We start from the raw sequence: 20,069 nt of genomic DNA, 5'->3' as shown, positions 1-20,069 counted from the left end.
ATACAGGGCCAGAGTAGAGCCTGGAGCCCGTGGAGTGGGATAAGCCCTTCGCGGATGATAGATACAATTTACACGTGGGGCATAGAAACCAACCTACACAAGGCCAGAGTCGAGCCCGGGGCAAGAGGAGTTGCCCTAACTCGCTTCATGAAACTATATAGCCCGCAAAGTGGGATGAGCCCTTCGCGGATGAGAGATATGCACTATACCTGGGACATGGGACCCAGGTGTGGAGAGAGGCAGCGGAGGGGATGAGCCCTTTGCTGGCACAGGGCCAAAATTGAGCCTGGGGCAAGATGAGTTGCCCTAACTCGTCTCATGGGACTATAGAGCCGCGGAGTGGGATGAGCCCTTCGCGGAGGAGAGATACAACTTGCACATGGGGCATGGAATCCAATCATCGTGAGTGACAGCGGAAGGAATGAGCCTTTCGCTGATACAATGCACAAATTGAGCAGAGGGCAAGATGAGTCCCCAATGGGCCTCCAGAGACAAGAGATGCAATTTACACGTGGGGCATGGAGAGTAGCCTTCATATGGCTAAATAGTCGAACGATGGGAAAGCGGAAGGGCAAGGGCAATATCTAATTAAGTCAAGGAGACAGGATCTCAGTAGTGAAGGAGAGATATATCACAAGTTGAATGAGTAGCAGAATCAAGAGACAAGGAAACAACAAACACATCGGGAAAAATCAAACATCACATTAACAGGAATAATAGCAAAACAAAGAGTGTAGCAAACAACAAATCAAAAGATGATAACAGTATCTTATTACATAAATTCTCTAGGGCAGTGCAGCGTTGGAATCATTAACGAGCGCCTCATCAACAGTAGCAGCGGTGACCCCTTCAATAGCTTCCTCGACGACCCCTAGTCTCCTTGACGATGGCCTTTGTGGTCTCGGGGTTGACCGTTGTATAGATGGACGGTTCTATGGTCGCAGGATGTTCAGGAATGGCCTCTTGGGCTGGCACTTCTTTTCTTAAGGCATCAGGGGAGTCAATCACCGGGGTGGACGACCCCTCGGGGAGAAGATGGCCTTCCCTCTTGAGTCTCTCGTGCTCTTCTTGAATTTTCTTGGTCACCCTCTTGTAGGCCAGGAGCTTGAAACGGTCGCGGAGTACAGTCAGGTTGGCCTAGTGCTGCTATAGTAAGTCGGCTGAGGCCTCTTCGTGTATTTGGGTGAGTGTATCCATGGCTTCCTAATGTTGTTGATTGAGTGCATCCAGTTTAAGCTGATGTTGCTGGAGTAGCACCTCCTTTTGATGGCTCAGACATTCGTTGACCTTGTTCATGTACTGTTGATGAGCTCGCTCTGTGGACTGAAGCTCATCCTAAGCCTGGACTTTGGCCAAGTTAGTAGCTGCAAGATCAGATTGAAGGCCAGCACAGGTAGACTTCAGGCCACCGGGGCCATTGAGCTCTTTCTCCAGAGAGGCCACCTTGGTTTTGGCACTGTACAGACCGCGGATCATGAACGAGACATCCAGGCTCACCTAGGAGTGAAGAGAAAAAGGGATTAAAAAAAAAATAGATAAAGAGATAGAGAGAAAATAGTACCCTTTCCCAGTTGGTATACAAGGAAGTGCAGTGTTGATTGAACGAACCCCTATCTGCGTACTCTATATCCTTTGGTAGGTGAGCATGGAAAAAGAGAGTGGAGGCGACGGCGGCATTATCCAAGGCGGAGTCCGCAGTATTCACTCGGCGATTGCGCATAGTGAGAATAAGACAGAAGTCCTCTACAGGTGCGAGCTCAGAGGCCGGGGCAGTGGGGGGAATCGGTTCTTTGCCAGACCGGCGTGGGTGGAGTGAAGAGGCAGTAGGGTGACGCGGTGAAGTGGTAGCGGCAAGCTCTTCGGATGAGGAGGGTCCCTGGGTGGTAGGTGCAGGTTTAGTGGATGCTGAGGTCCTCTGCCTTTTGGGTGGGGGTTGGTTAGCAGATGCCCGTACCTCGGTGGTGGGAACCTCCCTCACAGCATCCTCATTAGAGTCACTGTCAAAAAGCTTTTGGGTGTGAACATCCATGTCTTCAGGAGGGGATTGGGGGGAAGAGTACTGATCATCCCAGTTGGAGATGGAGCGGTAGGAAGGGATGTCTTCGGGAGCAGAGGAGTTGGGAGGATCATGAGATTCAAGGGAGGTGGGGGAGTGCATGGAGGTTCGGGGACGCTGGCGGCGGATTGAGGGGGCTTTAGACCTTGTCTTTGGAGGAGGAGATGCACGGGGTTTACGCTCTTTGGGAGAGGAAGGGCGGTAAAATGGAGCTGAAAAACCGCCTATATCGTGTAGGTTAGGGTTTGATAACAAGGGGTAGTGGTAGTAGGATTGATGCCCGGGCAGTCAGCTTGGGCCTGGCCGAGTTCACGGAGCTGCTGGAAAATAAGGCTCGAGCTGCGGGCATAAATGTGAGACTTGGAGTCTGACTGCCAACCTGAAAAACAGAGAGATACCACGGTTAGAGATAACAGGGGCAGTACAACAAGTTAGAAGGGGAGAACCGAGATACGCACCGCAGGTTATGAAGGCGAGATAGTGAAGAGACAAATTAGAAGGAAGGTCCACGGACAGAAACTGCCCTGATACGTACAACAGGTAGTGATGCCACACTTTATCCGATGTGGTAACGCGGATTAGAAAAGTTTGCTTCTGGGGACGTACATAAAAGGACTGGTACCCCACACCGATATCTTTGGTACTTTTCTTGATATAATATTGAGAGAAGATGTCGCGGCTCGTAATTTTCGGGTCCCCGGTCTTATTATACGAGTTTGCGACATACATGACTCTCCAAAAATTCCCTATGCCTTGACAAGGGGGAATGTTGAAATGGTTACATACCTCGACATTCAGTAGGGTGAGTGGTAGCCGTAGACCGGCGATAATTTGGCCCACCATGACTACAAGATACCCCGCTCGCCGGGGAACCAGATGGGGATAGTGAGTGATGGATGACACGTGTTCTAAGGTTATGTTGGCCGGAATGTCATAAGCAGCCCTAATGGCATCCAAATTAGGGCGGCGGCATCGAGGGGGGGGGGGGGGTGGCAGCAAAGGGAGTTGGCGCCCTGAGGTGGATGGGGCCACAGTGGTGGCAATAGGAGGCGGAGACGCTACTCTATGGGACGGAGAAGAGGAAGAATCGCCAATTTCAAAGCCCGACATCGGAAAAGTAGAGGAACAAACGCGAGATATGAACAGACTCAAATATTCAACTTAAACAAAAATAAGTAAAGCCTAGAAAACGTACCGATGGAGGCAAAGAGAGAGAGGTTATGCCTGTGTAGAGAGATAGAGAGATGAAAGAACCGCCGGAAGACCGAGAAAGCGCACGCAACCGGAAGCAGATCGGAAGGGAGAAAAATGGTGGAGCAGTGGAAGAGTTTTGATAGAGGGGGAAAGTAAAATGAGAAAGAGGGAGAAAGAGAAGAGTTTAAATAAAGGAAAGGCAAAAAGGTAATTATCGGAAATTGGGGAACTCGAGGAGTCGGGCAGACAGTCCAGCCAGAGTAAGACACGTGGAAGCGTGAGGTACGAGGGGCGGCTGAAAATGCGCGCGTGATGAGTGCAGTCCCATCACACACAAATCGAGGAAAGGAAACGTGTGCGGTGGAAAGAGAATAATAATGAGAGTTCTCTACCCCGGATCCATTAACAGGACCGCGGAGTCGAGAAGGGGAATTTGTAGTGACATAGTGCTGGAAGTTAGACCAAGTCAGCGGTACAGAGGATAGGATGCAACATAACGAAGGAAAGGGAGGAGTATGGAATTGTAACCGCAGAACCCTAGGGAGGATAGGATGCAACATAACGTGGCATATGTACGGTAGGAAGTAGAGCCATGAGATGAGAAGACAGATGGACGGCCTAGAGAGGGGGTGGGAGAGGTATAAAAAGAAGAGTATGGGAATAGAAAAGGAGGCCGCTGGAGAGAGAAAAAGGAGGAATAGTGAGGAAGAGAGAAAAAATGAGAAGATTTAGAATTAGAGTGTTTTAGGGTTCATACAAGAGCCAAACAATATGCAATAGTCCCAGATACTTTTATCAAACATACCCAATATCTCTATAAAGCACAATCAAATGCCAAATAAATTGCATAAAAAGGGAGGACTGTTCAGAACTTGGACATAGGCCTAAATTGATGTTAGGTCGAAAGTATTTGTATCTCGAGACGCCACACTTAATATGATAGAAAAAATCGATTTCTCAAAGAATTAAAAGAATTCTAAATGGTCAAAGAACAAACCATAGGACGACTCGAAGTGATTCAGCATAGATGATCGACATTGTCAAAATACATAAAACCAAAAATGAAATAGGAAAAATTACCTTGAGCTAGCCTGCGATCGTTAATGGAAAAAATTTGACAAAGAAAAGAGAAGAAGACCGATGGGATAAACCTGGATTAATATTGAGAGATGAGGAGTTGCTTGCTTTTTTTTCTTTTTTTAGAGGGACCGAAAGTTTTGCAACTTTAATTCTAATCGTGGCTGACATTTAATGGCGAGACCGAGTAGGAGAGGCTTTGCACACACACACGAAGGGTTTTCACATTTTATCCACCGTTAGATTGAATCCCACCCACGAGTCAGAAAACATCACTGTTTTGTTAAGTTGATTTTTGTTAATCCACTACTATGCATTTAACACATGCGTAAGAGTGTACTTTGACTTTGATTCGATCAAACGTACTTCAAAATTCATTAATGGAAAATATTTCAAACTTGATTGTTGTGATTAATACAATCTCAATAAATTTTTATTGCGTGGAACATGAGCGTCATCTCTGTTTTTGAAAATGAAAGATACTGAAAATTGTCAAACTAATAAAAAAAACAAATAAATCATTTTTCCAAACTTATCTCACCTTAGAACTCGAAATATGGGTTGTAATTTGAATAGTTAATGTTCCACGGATTACATAATTAAGTTCAGGAATATGCTAACATCGTGCTCATCACAAAGCATAAATCCCCATATAGATTGATCATACAGCAAGAACTACAACAACCAAATATTATTAAACATTTTTTCTGTAAGGCTTAAGGGAAGAAAAACCCCTACCATTTTATTTATTAAATAAATAAAAATAAACTTACAAGAGGAAGAATCGAAAAACAAAAACATCGAAAAATAAAAATCGAAAGCATAAAAGCTAAAGATCAAGGCGATCTGGAGGACGACTATTCCTTTGAGATTGCCTATTGGCCATCTTTGCATCATATTGAGCCTTCCTTGATGGTTTATTTTGTGTCTTCGGCGTAGCAGCATTGCATCATCTTTCTCTATTAACTCTTAACCACACATTCCGACCATCGTCATCTATCGTATGAAATAGACCAATAGTTGTTTCATCTTCAGGAGGATCCGACAAATTATGACGGTTATCAGTTTTTTCAAGTTCTTCTTCTTCTGGAATATTTCCCCAATGTGAAAGAATTTGAGATGAGATTAAACATTGATCACAACACCAATTTAAAATGGTCGGATATGGTATGAAAAGAATCTCTCGCCCTCGCTCTACGCTTTGGTTGCTAAGGGTGTGACACCTACCTATGGAATCCCTATTTATATTGAATCGGTATTTCTCACATTGTACGTCACTTTATTTTTAATTGTCTTTCGAGATTTTTCCCAAATTCTCGAACAAACGCACAAAAATCTCAATGTCAATAAAATAATATAAGTTCACTACTAATTAAGAATAATATTCTGCCCCCACAAATATGGCCTAATAAAAGTCTAATCCAATACAAACCCACAATCAGAGCCCACGTTCAGAACCGAACTATTTACCTACATACAATAAAGCTTATTCTCAAAGCCCAAAAAGCCCATGCTCAGACTCAATTTATAGCCTACATACATAATGTAAAGTCTATTCAATTAAACACGTGTCTTGAACATTTGCGAGGAAGTTATTTGACTGAGTCCCTAAAATTCGTTACGTTATCATTACACTTTGGGGCGGCGACACCCTAAAATTCAATATGTTACCATTGCACTTGGGGTCGGCGACACCCCAAATTTCATTACGTTGTCATTGCACTATGGGGGCGGCGACACCCCAAAATTCAATATGTTACCATTGCACTTGGGGTCGGCGACACCCCAAATTTTATTACGTTATCATTATACTATGATAGCGACAATACCCCCAGTTTAATTGTATTATCATTATACTATGGGTGCAGCGACACCCCAAGTTTCATTACATTATCATTACAATATGGGGGCGGCGACCACCCCTAGTTTCATTTCGTTATCATTGGGGGCGGTGACACCCCAAGTTTCATTACAAAACCTGACAAAAAACTGGACAGTTCTTATTGCCTCTGCAGTTCGTATATGTCGATCAATTTTTACAAATTGATAACTTAAAATTCCACATCATCTTTAATTACTGATCTCTAATTATACTTTTTACTAGGTCAATCTCGATCAAAATTCAATTACCCATCAAACAATTTGGCGATCAATCACTATTACCGAATAACCCAATTACCCAATTCAATTGCTTACCGATTTCAAATTAAAACTTAAAGTTGCCAATCGTAGCACCTATATCTATTTGCTGATCAATCACTATTGTAGATCACCAATCATATCTGAACTATGAATTATTTATATTTGCCGATCGAAAAATCAACCAATTCCAATTTCATGTCAACCAAATTTCACTTACCCAAAAAAAAAAAAAACTCAACTAAGCACTTGAACAACACACTCCAAATTCCCAATCAAACTCGATCAAGTTCGTTGAAAGTGATGTAAAATTAGCGATGTCATATGTCATATTTGTTGTAGTGTGTGCTGATTGGTGGAGAGGTTGCCCAGAAAAACTATTTACCTGCACGAAAAAACTGTTTATCTGGCCCACAAACTGTTTGGGCCAATGAGAAGCTGTTGTTTGTGGACAATTCTGTCCACAAATTCGCTCTCTAAGTTTTATCCGATAACTTTTTGAACAATTAATCAAGATACTCGAGTCTAACAAGATACAAACAAATTTATCACCCTCGTTTACCTATAAAAATTCTATCCAACCAATGCCCAAGACTGATAATTTTTTCCAAACCAATAAGTTTGTTTGAACAGGTGTTGAGTTGAGTTATAGTTATTCGATAGATCAACTTGCGGATCCAATTAATGACTCAATCGGATCAACTCGCCAATAGCCTATCAGTGTGCATAATAGCCTGTCAGTGTGTATAATTCCCGATCATTTTCAACATATTGATTGGATAATGAGCATCCAATCCTTTTTAAATCGGTTGAAAGTTTTATTTCTTAATCCATATTGATTTGCATACCCACCAGACCTACCAATTTATTTCCTTTTAATTCTCTACCAAGCCAATTCAATTGCCTATCGAATTCAACAACTTGTCAAGTTAGATATCTGTTTGAAGCTGTGATTGAAAATGTAATTGAACTTGCCGATCAACTACTTATATGTTTAAACACTCGATCTTTTCTAATTTGTTTCAAACTATGGTATTTGTCGATCCTTTGAGGTGACCGACAACGTAGTATATCGAGTTTCCAATTTTGTATTGAATACCCAACCGATCCTACTAGTTCCTTTTTTTTTTATTAGCAATCTATTCTATTCCCAATTGGTTTAGGGATTGTCGATTCCTTTGAATTGAATTGCCGCTGGGTGTTGCCGATCCTTTGAATTGCCGTTGTATACTGTTGTCGTTCCTTTTGCCAATTCCTTTTGCCGATCCTTTGATAAGAGAAACTGATGCTTTTCCCATTATATTCCTTGCCGAACCTATTCTATTGCCGATCGAACTAAGCTTAAAAGTTGACAATCAAATCATAACCGATCAAGCCAAACTGGTCAACTCAGTCAATCCAATTCATTTACTCAAACTCAAACAAATTCATTACTTGCAGATCAATCACCATTGTTGAAAATCGATACAATCAAAACCCGACAAGTTTTTCGAAATCCACCAATTTGCTTAGAAACTAAAACCGATACCAAAAATGCAAACCATATCAATTTATAAACTTACCAATCACTGATTATCCTCTCCTTTTTATAACTTGTTTGAATTTCAAAATTCAAGCCGACTTATTATACACTATACAGGGCAGCTTACTAGTTTTGCTGATCAAAATAATCCAAACCAAACAATTTTGAAACTCCACCAATACACTTTCAAACCACCCGAACTTACCGATTTCAGCTCTACAAAAATAGAAATAGATTCCATTGTTAATACTAACAGAAAACCCAATGCTTTACATCAAACAATTGTCGATCCTTAAATTGCCAACCCTTTGAACTGCCAATCTGTTTAAACTGCCGATCCTATGAATTGCCGACCCCTTGAACTGCCGATCCTATGAAAGGCGAATTGCCGATCCTATGAAATCCCGATCCCAACCGCCGATCCCTTTTAATTGCAAGAAATATTCTTGATTTTGAGATTGAGATAAATATGCCGCCCATATGCTGTGATGTTCCCTTGTTTTGGCTGATCCTAATATCTAATTAGCCCACTAGCAAAAGCCCAATACCAATGGCGACCACTTTCTTTTCTTTAATCCTTTTATTACCAAACTACCATCACTAGCCAATATTGAAACCCCAAAAAAAAAAAAAAAAACTAACTACCGATCCTTTGATCTTTTCTTACCCACAATCTACCGAACTGCCAATTGCATTTTATCAACCAACTTTGATTTTTACATATCAATTTAATATTCAACTGTTCAAAAATTTACTTACCACTTCTAGTTTACTAATCAATTTAATAAAATAATGTACTACATGCCAAAAATCCAATTACCTTTTCTTTGCCACACGGGCTATGCCCATATAACAAAGAGAGGGCGATGTTTCGGCCCCCACAAATGTGACCCAATAAAAGCCCAATTCAATACAAACCCACACTCAGAACTGAGCTATTTACCTACCTACAATAAAGCCTATGCTCAAAGCCCAAAAAGCCCATGTTCAGACTCAATTTATAGCCTACCTACCTACACAACACAAAGTCTATTCAATTAAATACGCGTTTTAAACATTTACGAGGAAGTTGTTTGACCGAGTCATTCAAGATTCACTTCCATCCACTTCATATCGTGTGATTGTTCTCCAGCAGTTCTCAAACTTTATCCTACGATTGGAATATTGGAGAACAAGAAAGTAATTGATCACCGATCTTATCTATAAAATCCAACCTTCATCATTCTTCTGAACTATGCATCGCGACTTGATCCCAAGCAATATCTTTGGGTACGTAGGAAACTTCAAAACCGAAGTCCAGTCTCAACTCTCCCCAACAAACATCTCCTTCGCAATCTCATCCGAACAAGATCACTTCCGACCCAACTGGTGTGTTTTGGCAAATCTTGTTGAAACAAATAATATAAGATTGTATTAATTAATCACTTTGTAAAATGAATATTTAATACAATTTACTATATCCGATACTAAAACTATAACTAATTCTAGTACCAAGGCAATATAATGGACTTAAAATCTATGCTTGAAGGTCTAACAATAGATATATATATATAAATGGTGTCATAACTTACCTGAGACTTGAATACTATCCTCACTAACACGCACCTAATTCATTCCCCTTTGAACTATGCATCAACACAGAATTTAAGAAGTAACAGCAGATCCTTAGCCATAAAGCCAAAGCCCATGATAAATGAAATTTCGTTCATATATGAGTTTAGTGCATTTCTCTCTCTCAAAATTAATACTAACAGTTAGAGCCAAAGGGTAAAATGAGTGCATGAATAAGCATATCTAACTACTTTAAATAGAATGGTTTTGTGAACAGTGCCCATTTCCCATTATAATCCAATTCGGTTTCAAATATTACCATCATTGTTCAAAAGATAATTGTGTAATAATATATGTGAGGGAGGGGTAAAACCGTCCATTTGTACAATTATGAATTACGAGATTGCCACTGATCGAAAGTTAGATTTTTGTCCTGCCCAGCCCAAACCAACTAACCGCACACGTGGCATAGACACGTGCCAGTTAACTAGTATTCATTAGAAGAATTATGGTGTGTTTGTTAAATTTTAGCTAATAAAAAGGAAACGAAATAAAATAGGTGGTCCACTATGGAATGGAATGGAAAAGAAATAGTTCTAAAATGGTGTGTGTTTGGTAAACTGGAGAAAGGAAAGTAAAAACTGAGGAAATGAATAATCATGCTTGTTTGCAAAAGCTATGGAAATGAATAATTCTATTTGGGTGTGCTAGTAGAGAGTCCCTAGCTATCTATTTCTTTTCTTTTCCTCACAATTTTTAAGGGTTAGCTAAAGACACAAAACCTTTTCCATTTCCATGATTTTGTTTTTTTTATAGAAAAACTCATTTTCTTTCCATGGGTAAACAAACACTTTAAAAACTAGGGAAAAGATGGACCACTCTTGTTTTCTTTTCCTTTCCGTAGTGTTTCCCTCATAACAAACACATTCTTAGTAAAATGACAAAGAAAATAATAAGTGAAGTAAGTGACGACCCTATCTTTCCTTTTCTTTGTTCATTTCACCGAAAGAAATGAAGAATCCCCAGATACCAACAGAAATGTGGGTGCTTCCTTCCTAATTATAGATTTATAGTTAAGTTTCCCCTTTCATTTAATAAATATTCCCTTCTCCAAAATAGACGACATCCTTTCTTTTTGGCTTCCAATCCTTCCATCCCTCTCTCCTTAATTAAAGCTTGAGGTAGTGAAGCTAATATTGAGAACGCACCAGCTAGCTTATTCGATTAACTCCTTAACTAATATTCTATACTCAATAAGCTTGGTAGCACACAAAATAATAGTAAGACGAATTTTATATAAAATGTGAAGAACCTCCAAAGTGGCGTCCCTAGCTTCTTTTTATTTTGTGTATCCTCTCTCCTTCGATAAGCACATGCCGCCTCCTATTTCTTTCCCAAAAAGCAGCTAGCATATATTCTGAGTAAGAAAAACATGGAACTTTTTTTTGCAGGCAGAATGTGCAATATTATATATAATAGTAAGCAAAAACATGGAACAAAGCCACTAAAACTTGTCAACTAGTCAGAGCAAGTCCAATGGGGTGTTATATGGGCTGCTAAGGGTCATATCGCACTCCAACCACAAAAATGTCATTCCGATGGGGCTGCTAAAAAGGTGTTAAATTTGGAAGGAGCCAAAAACCCAACCAAAGTTAAGACCTTCACTAGCAACTGTCATAATAAGTTTCGAGAGACGGATGACATAGTTTCTGCCGTCTGTCTCCTGTTACAGGCGGCAGAAACTCCGCCGTCTGTCCCTGGCAGATGCAAAAACTGAGAAATCTTGTTCTTCTTTTCATATCCATTCCACTCACTCCACAATCCATTACCATTGATTCCACAACTCAACATCCACACATCCATTCAAATAACCAAGATTCATTCATTAAACAAACATAATTCAATTAATTCATTAAACATAATCCATACAAACATCAATCAATACAAACATAAAAAAAAAAAAACTAACTTCGACTCGAACCCTCGCCAGGTTGCCTCTTCTTTTATTTACTCTCTTGCCGTGATTCTCGCAATGCCATTTCTATAATTTGCACTTCTAACTCGGTGACTTTATCATGTGACTTTTGCTTCTCTTCTCGCTCAGCCACCAAATAATGATAGTATTCGTCAGTTGTAGTCATAAATGAATCGCACATCCCATGCATCATTAGCCGCGACTCGGAATATCGCGCTCTAAGTGTAGCCTACAAAAAAATAATAACTTTAAGAAAATCATCACTATAAACCAAATATAATTCAAGTTTCAAAATATAAACCAAATACCAACCTCATCTAGAGTGTCAAAATCCGGGACAAGGTTCGAAAGATAACTTTGATCAACATGAGGTATATGTATGCTGACATGTATTCCAACGTGAATTATGTTAAACGTGGACTTAGGATCCGGTACTTATAGCCACACACTCCATAGGGAGGGCCCGGTTACTTGAATGGTGCACTCACCAATATATGGAAATGAAAGGAAATGCACCAAACACAAAAATTGAGTCGTTTATAGTCAGATACTCGAGACTTTATCTAAACATATGTATGAACATGCAGTTTATCATATATCAACAACCGAAATAGTTGTGGATCATTCCATAAATAAATATCACAAAAACATACCCAAACACAATCAAGCACCAAGATTTCGTGATGACGAACCTAGTGAAATGAAAGCTGGGATCGGATAGACCTATAACGTAACTTAGCATGCACCTTCTTTTTCATCTTTGAATGAGAGGGTGTCCTAGTGAATAAGTGTGGAAAAGTGAATGGTTGTGGAAGATATGGTGGATATGGATAAGTTGTAGAAGGAAAGCATGGAAAAATGAGGATGTGGGTTTAGCACAAAACTCATTCATGGTGTAGGTAGGGGACTGCCTCAATTCTGAAAATGAAGGTGTCAAATGGTTTGTCCTTCCAAGTATTTGTTTGCTAGAGGATTTAAAAATTATGAAGCCTGGGAGAAACAAAAGGATCGAAAAGTGCAAACTTCGAGATTCCTTTGAAAGGGTGGAAGGAGGGAGTCGAGGCGGATGTTGTGCAAAGTAGTTCTTGATAGGGTGACTCATCACCGCTCTAAGAAACTCATCGAATTCCTCATCTAGCTTGGTCATATCCACATTACTATGGTATTCCTCTATATCTTTGAGAAAGTCATCTATCTCGTCCTCATCCATAATATGTGTATCGACTAGTGTAGGGATCTGAACTTTCAAAGGAAAGAAATTTGGGCATTTGATTATCAAGGAATGGGTTGTTGAAATAATCTCGGCCGAAGCTCGATCATGCTAACCTCTCCATCTATGATCTAATCGGGTAATGCGTTCTTTGTTTTAAAACATTTACTTCAATAGAAAGATGGCCAAAAGACATGGACATCGAACCATCGCGCAATTTATGAGCCGCATTGGCAGTTGCCAGAAAGGGCCTTGAAGATGATCGGACAGAGTCGTTAGCGACTCAGATCGAGGATGACTAAAATCAACCGAATAGTAGAAATCCCGAACCTTTACCAAAGACGTTTTCAACCACACCCTTAGGATACTTAATAGATCGATCAGCTAATTGCAACGCCATTTTAGTGGGTTGCATCTCCTCTAGACCTATTTGTCTATACAAATAAAACGGGAGTAAGTTAACACTAGCCCCGTGTCTAATAACGCCGTCGTCGAATATGAATCTCCTAAGGTGCATTGTATAAGGACGACCGGTCCTTGTACTTAACAATTCCGTTATGTTCGGATAGAGTTGGGAATTGTTCTTTAAAAGGCGCCTTTTGGTATATTGGTCTTACGCTGAAGTAGTACACAACTCCTTAAGAAACTTAGCATGGTGTGCTAGCTTTTTAATAGCTTTGAGGAAGGGAAGGTTTATAGTTAGATTCTTGAAAACGTCCCTAATCTCCTCATAATTTGTATCCCTAGTTAACATGGCTAATTTTTTGTGGAAACGGTGGTTTCTCTCTATATTTAGCATATGTATCACCCGGATGTTTAACCTTGGCTTTCTGTTTTTAGGTTGTGTTGTGAATCGGTACCTCTACAAAGGTAGGCTCTTCAGTTTTATTTCGGGTATCTAGTAAAGTAGCAGGTGTAGGGGCTACTGGTGGGGTAACTATAGGCATAGTTACTTTGTTATCAACCACTCTGCTAGAACGGAGAGTGGTGATGGCATTTAGCTCACCTACGTTTTCATTTTCATTACTAGTATTACCGGTTACCTCAAAGGCTGTTTTGTTGTTTTAGGATTAGGTATCGCGTGACTGAAACACACCTTTGGGTTGGGCTTTATCTTGGGCTAACTGTTGGCTTAAATTATTAACGGATTGTAGAATCATTGGTTAGATTGAGCCATGGTTTGGAAGAGTTGTTGGCTCACCAGTATGAAGGTGTCAAGACGATCCGTTGTGTGGGTGTAGTGGTCACGGGTGGTGTGTGGACCGAACTATCTCGCGTTGATTATTTATGGGCAGATTGTGATAGTTATTATTTACCGAAACGATACCTCTATTAGCATTATAATTATTATAACTACCTTGACCTTGTGCTTGACCTTGTCGAGGTCAGCGCTTTGGTTGTTATAATTATTATAATTACCTCGACAATCGCCCTTGTCGTGGTGGAGCTTGGTTATAACTGTGCGTTGGCCTAACATATTGATTATTGTACCCTGGAGGTGTCACTTGTTGGTTATTTCTCCAACCGAAGTTGGGATTTTGTTTCCAAGGGGCCTTAGGTTTACTATTAATGGAACAAACATGTTCATAGGCTATAGGACAGTGGGAGTCGGGATGCTCAGGACTCCAACAGAAACTACATGGATTGGAGTTTACATTCATGACGGGGATAGACTTTTGTTGTACAGAAATGGCCTCTACCTTTTGAGTAAGTGATTCGATTAGAGTTTTAAGCTCGGGATCGTGTTTCATCTCAAACATACCGGCGACCTTAACTGTATTAGAAGAACTAGCGGAGCGGTGGATATCGTCACTACCCCCCCAGTTGTTATTTCGCTTAGTTTGATCCTCTAAAAATTTATAAGCCTCGGAGGCTCCTTTACTTAGGAAACTATCCCCATTCATTATGTCAAGGACTTCTTTATGGTGGTGTAGAAGTCCTTTGAAAAAGGCACGAACTAACGTGTCTTTCGCTAGGTTATGATGTGGACACTCTATAAGGAGATCGGTGAAACGATTCCAAGCCTCTGAAAATGATTCATGAGGATTTTGTCGAAAGAAATGAATCTAGGTAAGCATCTCATCCGTCTTTAGGGGTGGGTAAAAATGTTCCATAAACAGCTGAACAAGTTTAGCCCACGAGTCCACAAAATTAGGCACTTGGGCAGTTAATCAAGACGCCGCCTTATCGGCTAAGGTGAAGGGAAATACCCTCAGTTTAATTTGTTCCGCATCAACCGTAGGATGGTGGAATGTTGTAAGGACTTGTTCAATCCTACGCATGTGCTGATAAGGTTTTTCATGGTCTAAACCATGGTCTAAACCATGAAAAACGGGTAACAAATTAAATATGTTTGGGGGGATTCGAAAATCCCCCACTGGGTCTGCTAGAACGATGCAAGATTTAGGGCTATCGCTCAAGGCTTTGTAAAAGTCAGAGAGAGGAGTCTCTCTTTCTTCAGCCATTATGTCAGGTGGAGTATGTGGAATAGTAGCTAGAGGTGCAATGAGTGGTATACTAGATAGGCGTGCTTGTTGACGTTGCCGTGTAATTACGTTAGGTGTTTTTGTTCGACCAGACCTTAATCTCATACAAGGCTAAGACCAAACTTAACTAAACACGACAACACTCCAAACAATCCCGATATACTAGTATAAACCTCTAACGAGAAGATCGCGAGGTGTGGAAGAAAGGAATACCTGATTCGTCCTTGCTTCGCTTATGAATAACATCTTGTTTGGCGTGTTCGTGTATATAACAAGTTAGAACACTGAAAAACTTGAAAAATCGGTTCAAACAAACCCGTGGAAATCCAAAGAAAATTCAGGTGGAAAGGGCGCCAGCGCCGCTTCCCCTAGGGCGCTTAAGTCGCCAATGTAAACTTCGAAGTTCCAGGGGTTTGAGTGGGTCGCGCTTCGGTTTGGCGGTCGGCGCTTCGTACTATAAAGCGTATGGGTGCGGTCGCTCCTTTGGGCGCGCCCGTATTTTTTCCGAGGAACTTTCAATTGTTGAAACGGACGACCACAGTTAGAATCAAACAAGGGTGGGTGGGTGAAATGTGACTTTTTTTTTTGAAGCATTTAGAGGTTAGGCTGACCTCGACCTGCATTAAAGAAAAAGAAACTCATGTTCTCAAATACATTTTCCCTTGTCGTCCCCTCCTTTACCAATTCGATATTTCATAGTCTAAAGGAGGTAGGAAATACAAAATAGAATTCTCATGTTCCTTGCTTAGCTTTGAGAAGTAATCAAAGAACTTCGGTTTGATTCCCCGAACACATGTTTAAAATCCACCCATTCAAAGTGTAACTTCAAACAGGGCAATAGCAGCCACTATGTTGAGGCAAGCATTTCCAAGGCGGCTCCTCCGCTCCAAGATAATAGATCCTACTACTCCCTTCGAAGTCCGAAAGTATACACAAAATCCTCCTCGCTCCTATCTGGATTGCTCCCTTCATTCCAAAACTTCAATTGCTAGCAACTCTTGGGTGATAACCGATCTTTTAGTCGAAGTTCCCAAGAAACGCAAGTTTGATGGCACCAAATTCATCTCGAATAACACCACCATACCCATTTGGTCGCCTGAAACCGACTCATCCGTGTTGACCAATGCAAATCCCCTGGTTGGCGGCTTGACCATTTGCACCACACCGAGCCGAATCAGATATTGCACTTGATACCGATCCCGGCCCGTACCTTTGCTTTGCTACTATTCCGTGCACTTCACCAACATGATTTGTAGATACGTCTTCATCTCTGACTTGATCTTTACACCTACCTGCGCTTCTGAGTGCCGCTTCTGCTGAAATTTCCTTAAGTTCCTCTCTCTCCAGATGGCATATATTGTGGCAGAGGTTACTGCTCTAGTAATCTCAGATTCAAGTGAGGCATCACGACAAATCCTGAGGAGGCTGTACCATTCAGCAGTCGATGCCTTCACTTGCATGTTCAAACCCAGCCAACCTTTGACACTAGACCAAACCTCTTTTGTATACGGCAAATGAAAAGAGATGCTTGGAATGCTCCCTAGAAGCATTGCAAAAGTCGCACATAGAGTGGTGGATAATTTTCTTCTTAACCAATCGGTCTTGGGTTGGTAAGCTATTCGAAAATAACTGCCATCCAGTAAACGAGTGTTTCGGTATAACCAACTTGCCCCAAACCACCCGATGCTATTTCACTCTTGGTCTAAGCTGCTTTAAGGACATGTACGCTGATTTGACTGTAAATCTACCTGTAGAAGTCGGTGTCCAGATGACCTGGTCCTGCTGTAGCATGTGGTTAATTTCGTTGCCTTCAATCTTCTTCTTCAATGCACTATCAGGCAGACTAGAAACGATGTGATTCCACCTACCATCAGCAATAAGATCACCAACCAAAGCAGTGTGAGGAACCTGTAGCAGTAGAACTGCTTCATCCCAAAAGATGAGCGGAGTGTCATGGCACCATGGGTCATGCCATACATATGTTTGCTCGCCTCTCGCTATCTGATGCCTAACAAACTTCTGAGCAGCTTTGCGGTGCTTTAGTACATTCCTCCAGATCCATGAACAAATACCGATCTCCATTGTCCAGAAGTGTTGCTTTCGGACATGATGTTCAATTGTCCATTTGACCCACAAAGAGTCCTCATAGCTGGCTATCTTAAACACCAGGCCACAGTAAGCTGCCTTGTTCCACATGCTAGGGTCCACAATGCCCAATCCTCTCTCGCTTTTATCCATTCTAGTGAGAGTGTGGCTAGCATGGTGCATCTTCGTGTCATGTCTGGCCCTGCCCATAGGAAACTATTACAAAGCTTAGCAATATCTCGCAATGTTCTTTTGGGTAACACAAACGTTCGAGCCCAGTAAACATGAAGAGATGATAGGACAGATTGGATTAATTGGAGCCTTCCCGCATGAGAGAGCGACTTGTTCTTCCAATTAGCAATCTTCTTCGTGACCATTTCCCTCAGTGGCAAGCATTCTTTAATACCCATTCTTGCTGCAGCCGAGAGGCAATCCTAGGTAAGTTATAGCAGTGCACCGCACTTCCAAAAAATATCCGCCAATTCCTCGGCCTCGTGATTACTCATACTTGCCAAAGAAGGAGTGTCGCCTTCGCCTACTTAGCTTCGCACCGCACCGCACGCAGAGAAATCATCAATAGTCTTCTTCACTGCCTCACCGCCTTTTTCATCCCCTTTACGTAACACCAAGACATCATCAAAGAAAACACGGATGCGTAATGTCGAAGTTTCTTACATTTAGAGTGGTAAGAAATTTCTTTCGCCATCACACTCGATTCAAAGATTCCACCTAGTACCTCCATGACAAGGACAAACAAATACGTGATATAGGATCCCCTTTGTCGGAGACCCCTACAAAAAAAAAGTAGCCCCCGTGGTGTACCGTTAACTATAATAGAATAGAAAGGTGAGGAATAGCACATCTTTGTCCACTCAATGAACTTCTCATGGAATCTGAATCTCGCCATTACTTTCTCAATAGTCTGCCAGCTGACTGTATCATATGCTTTGGTTATATCAATCTTGATTGAGCATATTTTAGTCCCGTGTGCCCGGTTATAGCTTCTGATAAGCTCATGAGCCAACAGGAGGTTGTCTTGGATCGATCTGCCAGGGATGAAGGCCGATTGCTGCTTGGAGATGATGTCAGGCATATACGGCTTCATTCGGTTCGTGAGGAGCTTAGATACACACTTATAGATGACATTGCAACATGCAATAGGTCGGAATTCTTCTACTCTTGAGGGAGTTGCACATTTAGGGATGAGACTGATGTGAGTTGAATTGACTCCTCTATTAATTGTCCTCACTGCAAACACCGGCAATAGCTTTAACAAACTCCGCCTTCACATGCTTTGCCAGTTCTTTTTGAAAAAGTATGCATTGAACCCATCGTGCCCCTCGGGCCTTATTATCATCCATCTCAAACAAAGCTAGTTGTACTTCTCGCTTCAGAAAAATCCAAAGACCATAAGTTCTCACCTCAAGTGTAGTGAGCACTCTTGGGAAGTGGAGCTCCTCCATACTTGCCGCATCACATAGAACCGGGGCTGCTTGCCCCAACAACCCTTTGTAATAATCTACAAATGCTTCTGATACTCCCACTTGGCCCTCCCTCATAATTCCAGTAGAGTCCTGAATAGCCCATATAAGATTCCTCGCTTTTTCTCTCTTTGAGCGCCTTGTGGAAAAATTCAGTGCATTTATCCCCGTACTTCATCCAATCACATTTTGTTCTATGTCGGAGGTTCTCCCCTTCCATGATAATAAGCCGACAAAGAGTGGTTCTGGCTTCCTTCTCCCATATGCTTAACAGTCTATCCTCTGGATGGCTTTGTTGCTCTTTCCGGATGCTCTTGAGCTCTTTCCTTTGTCGCTTCGTCTTCTTAGATAATTCGAACGTAAGAATTTTGCCCACCCTTTTAGCTTACTCTTTAGATTCTTCAGCCAGGGTGAGGATTTAACATGGGGCACCCAAACATCGCTTCATTCCAGCTTTTTGCCAAAGAACGTGCCCAAAAAATCGATGCAAAACCCGTGGTTCTTTGAACCCGAAAGGGAGACTTACAGAGGCAATATTCAATATAGCGATAATAATGGGTGAGTGGTCAGACGTGCCTGGGGGCAAAAAATCAGCAAATGAGAAAGGAAAAGACGAGCTCCAAGAGCTGTTTACCAAGCACCTATCTATCTTAGACCACTTCCCGCAAAGTTAGTCCAAGTGTAGAATCCCCACGAAGCTTTAATATCATACGTTCAGCTTTGGACTAGGCAGTCCGAAAAGGCCCCTGCCTCCCCAGCATGCACCGCCTCCCCAATACGCGCAAAAAGGAGTATAAGACATTGTTAAAGTCCCTCGCCACACACCACTCCCCGTCCCGAAAGAATAGAACAAATATCTCCCCATAACCTCATTCTGTCACAAGACTGAGTTGCTAGCATATACCACGCTTAAGAAGAACGATTGCATTGTAGGTAACAGCTCCACCTTGCGTGAATTAGCTGCCCGCTTTCCATAATTTTCATCAACGAAATAATGCCCGATCCCATGATATCCATACTCGACCACTTGGATTACTCGTATAGTTGTGAACAAAGGCCCATGAAGGGCAACAGAGGCTGTTGATAGCCTGAAACTTCTCAATCTTGACTTTTGTTTCTAACATACCAAAAATGCACAATTTATTCTCATTTCTAAATTTATTCATAAATCTAGCTTTATTATTGTCATTAAGACCTCGCACATTCCAAATAGCTATCTTCGTCATTACTATTGTTTGTGTTTCCCTTTCCTACTCGAGCCCTTATTCTTTCCCTTTCCATTCTTCCGGGTGC

General features: G+C 41.5%; 1 non-coding gene across 1 annotated transcript; it reads left to right on the top strand.

Annotated features, from left to right (window-relative positions):
• The first annotated feature begins 14,698 nt into the window (after positions 1-14,698).
• On the top strand, positions 14,699-14,802 carry LOC147508088 (small nucleolar RNA R71). Its single transcript, XR_015219627.1, has one exon. It is a non-coding gene; the product is annotated as a small nucleolar RNA R71 (small nucleolar RNA).
• The last annotated feature ends 5,267 nt before the right edge of the window (positions 14,803-20,069 follow it).

This window comes from Coptis chinensis, chromosome 3 (assembly GCF_015680905.1).
Source record: "Coptis chinensis isolate HL-2020 chromosome 3, ASM1568090v1, whole genome shotgun sequence".
NCBI classification, from domain to species: Eukaryota; Viridiplantae; Streptophyta; class Magnoliopsida; order Ranunculales; family Ranunculaceae; genus Coptis; species Coptis chinensis.
The sequence above is the reverse complement of the archived record's forward strand: the minus strand, read 5'-3'. Positions and strand labels throughout refer to the sequence as shown.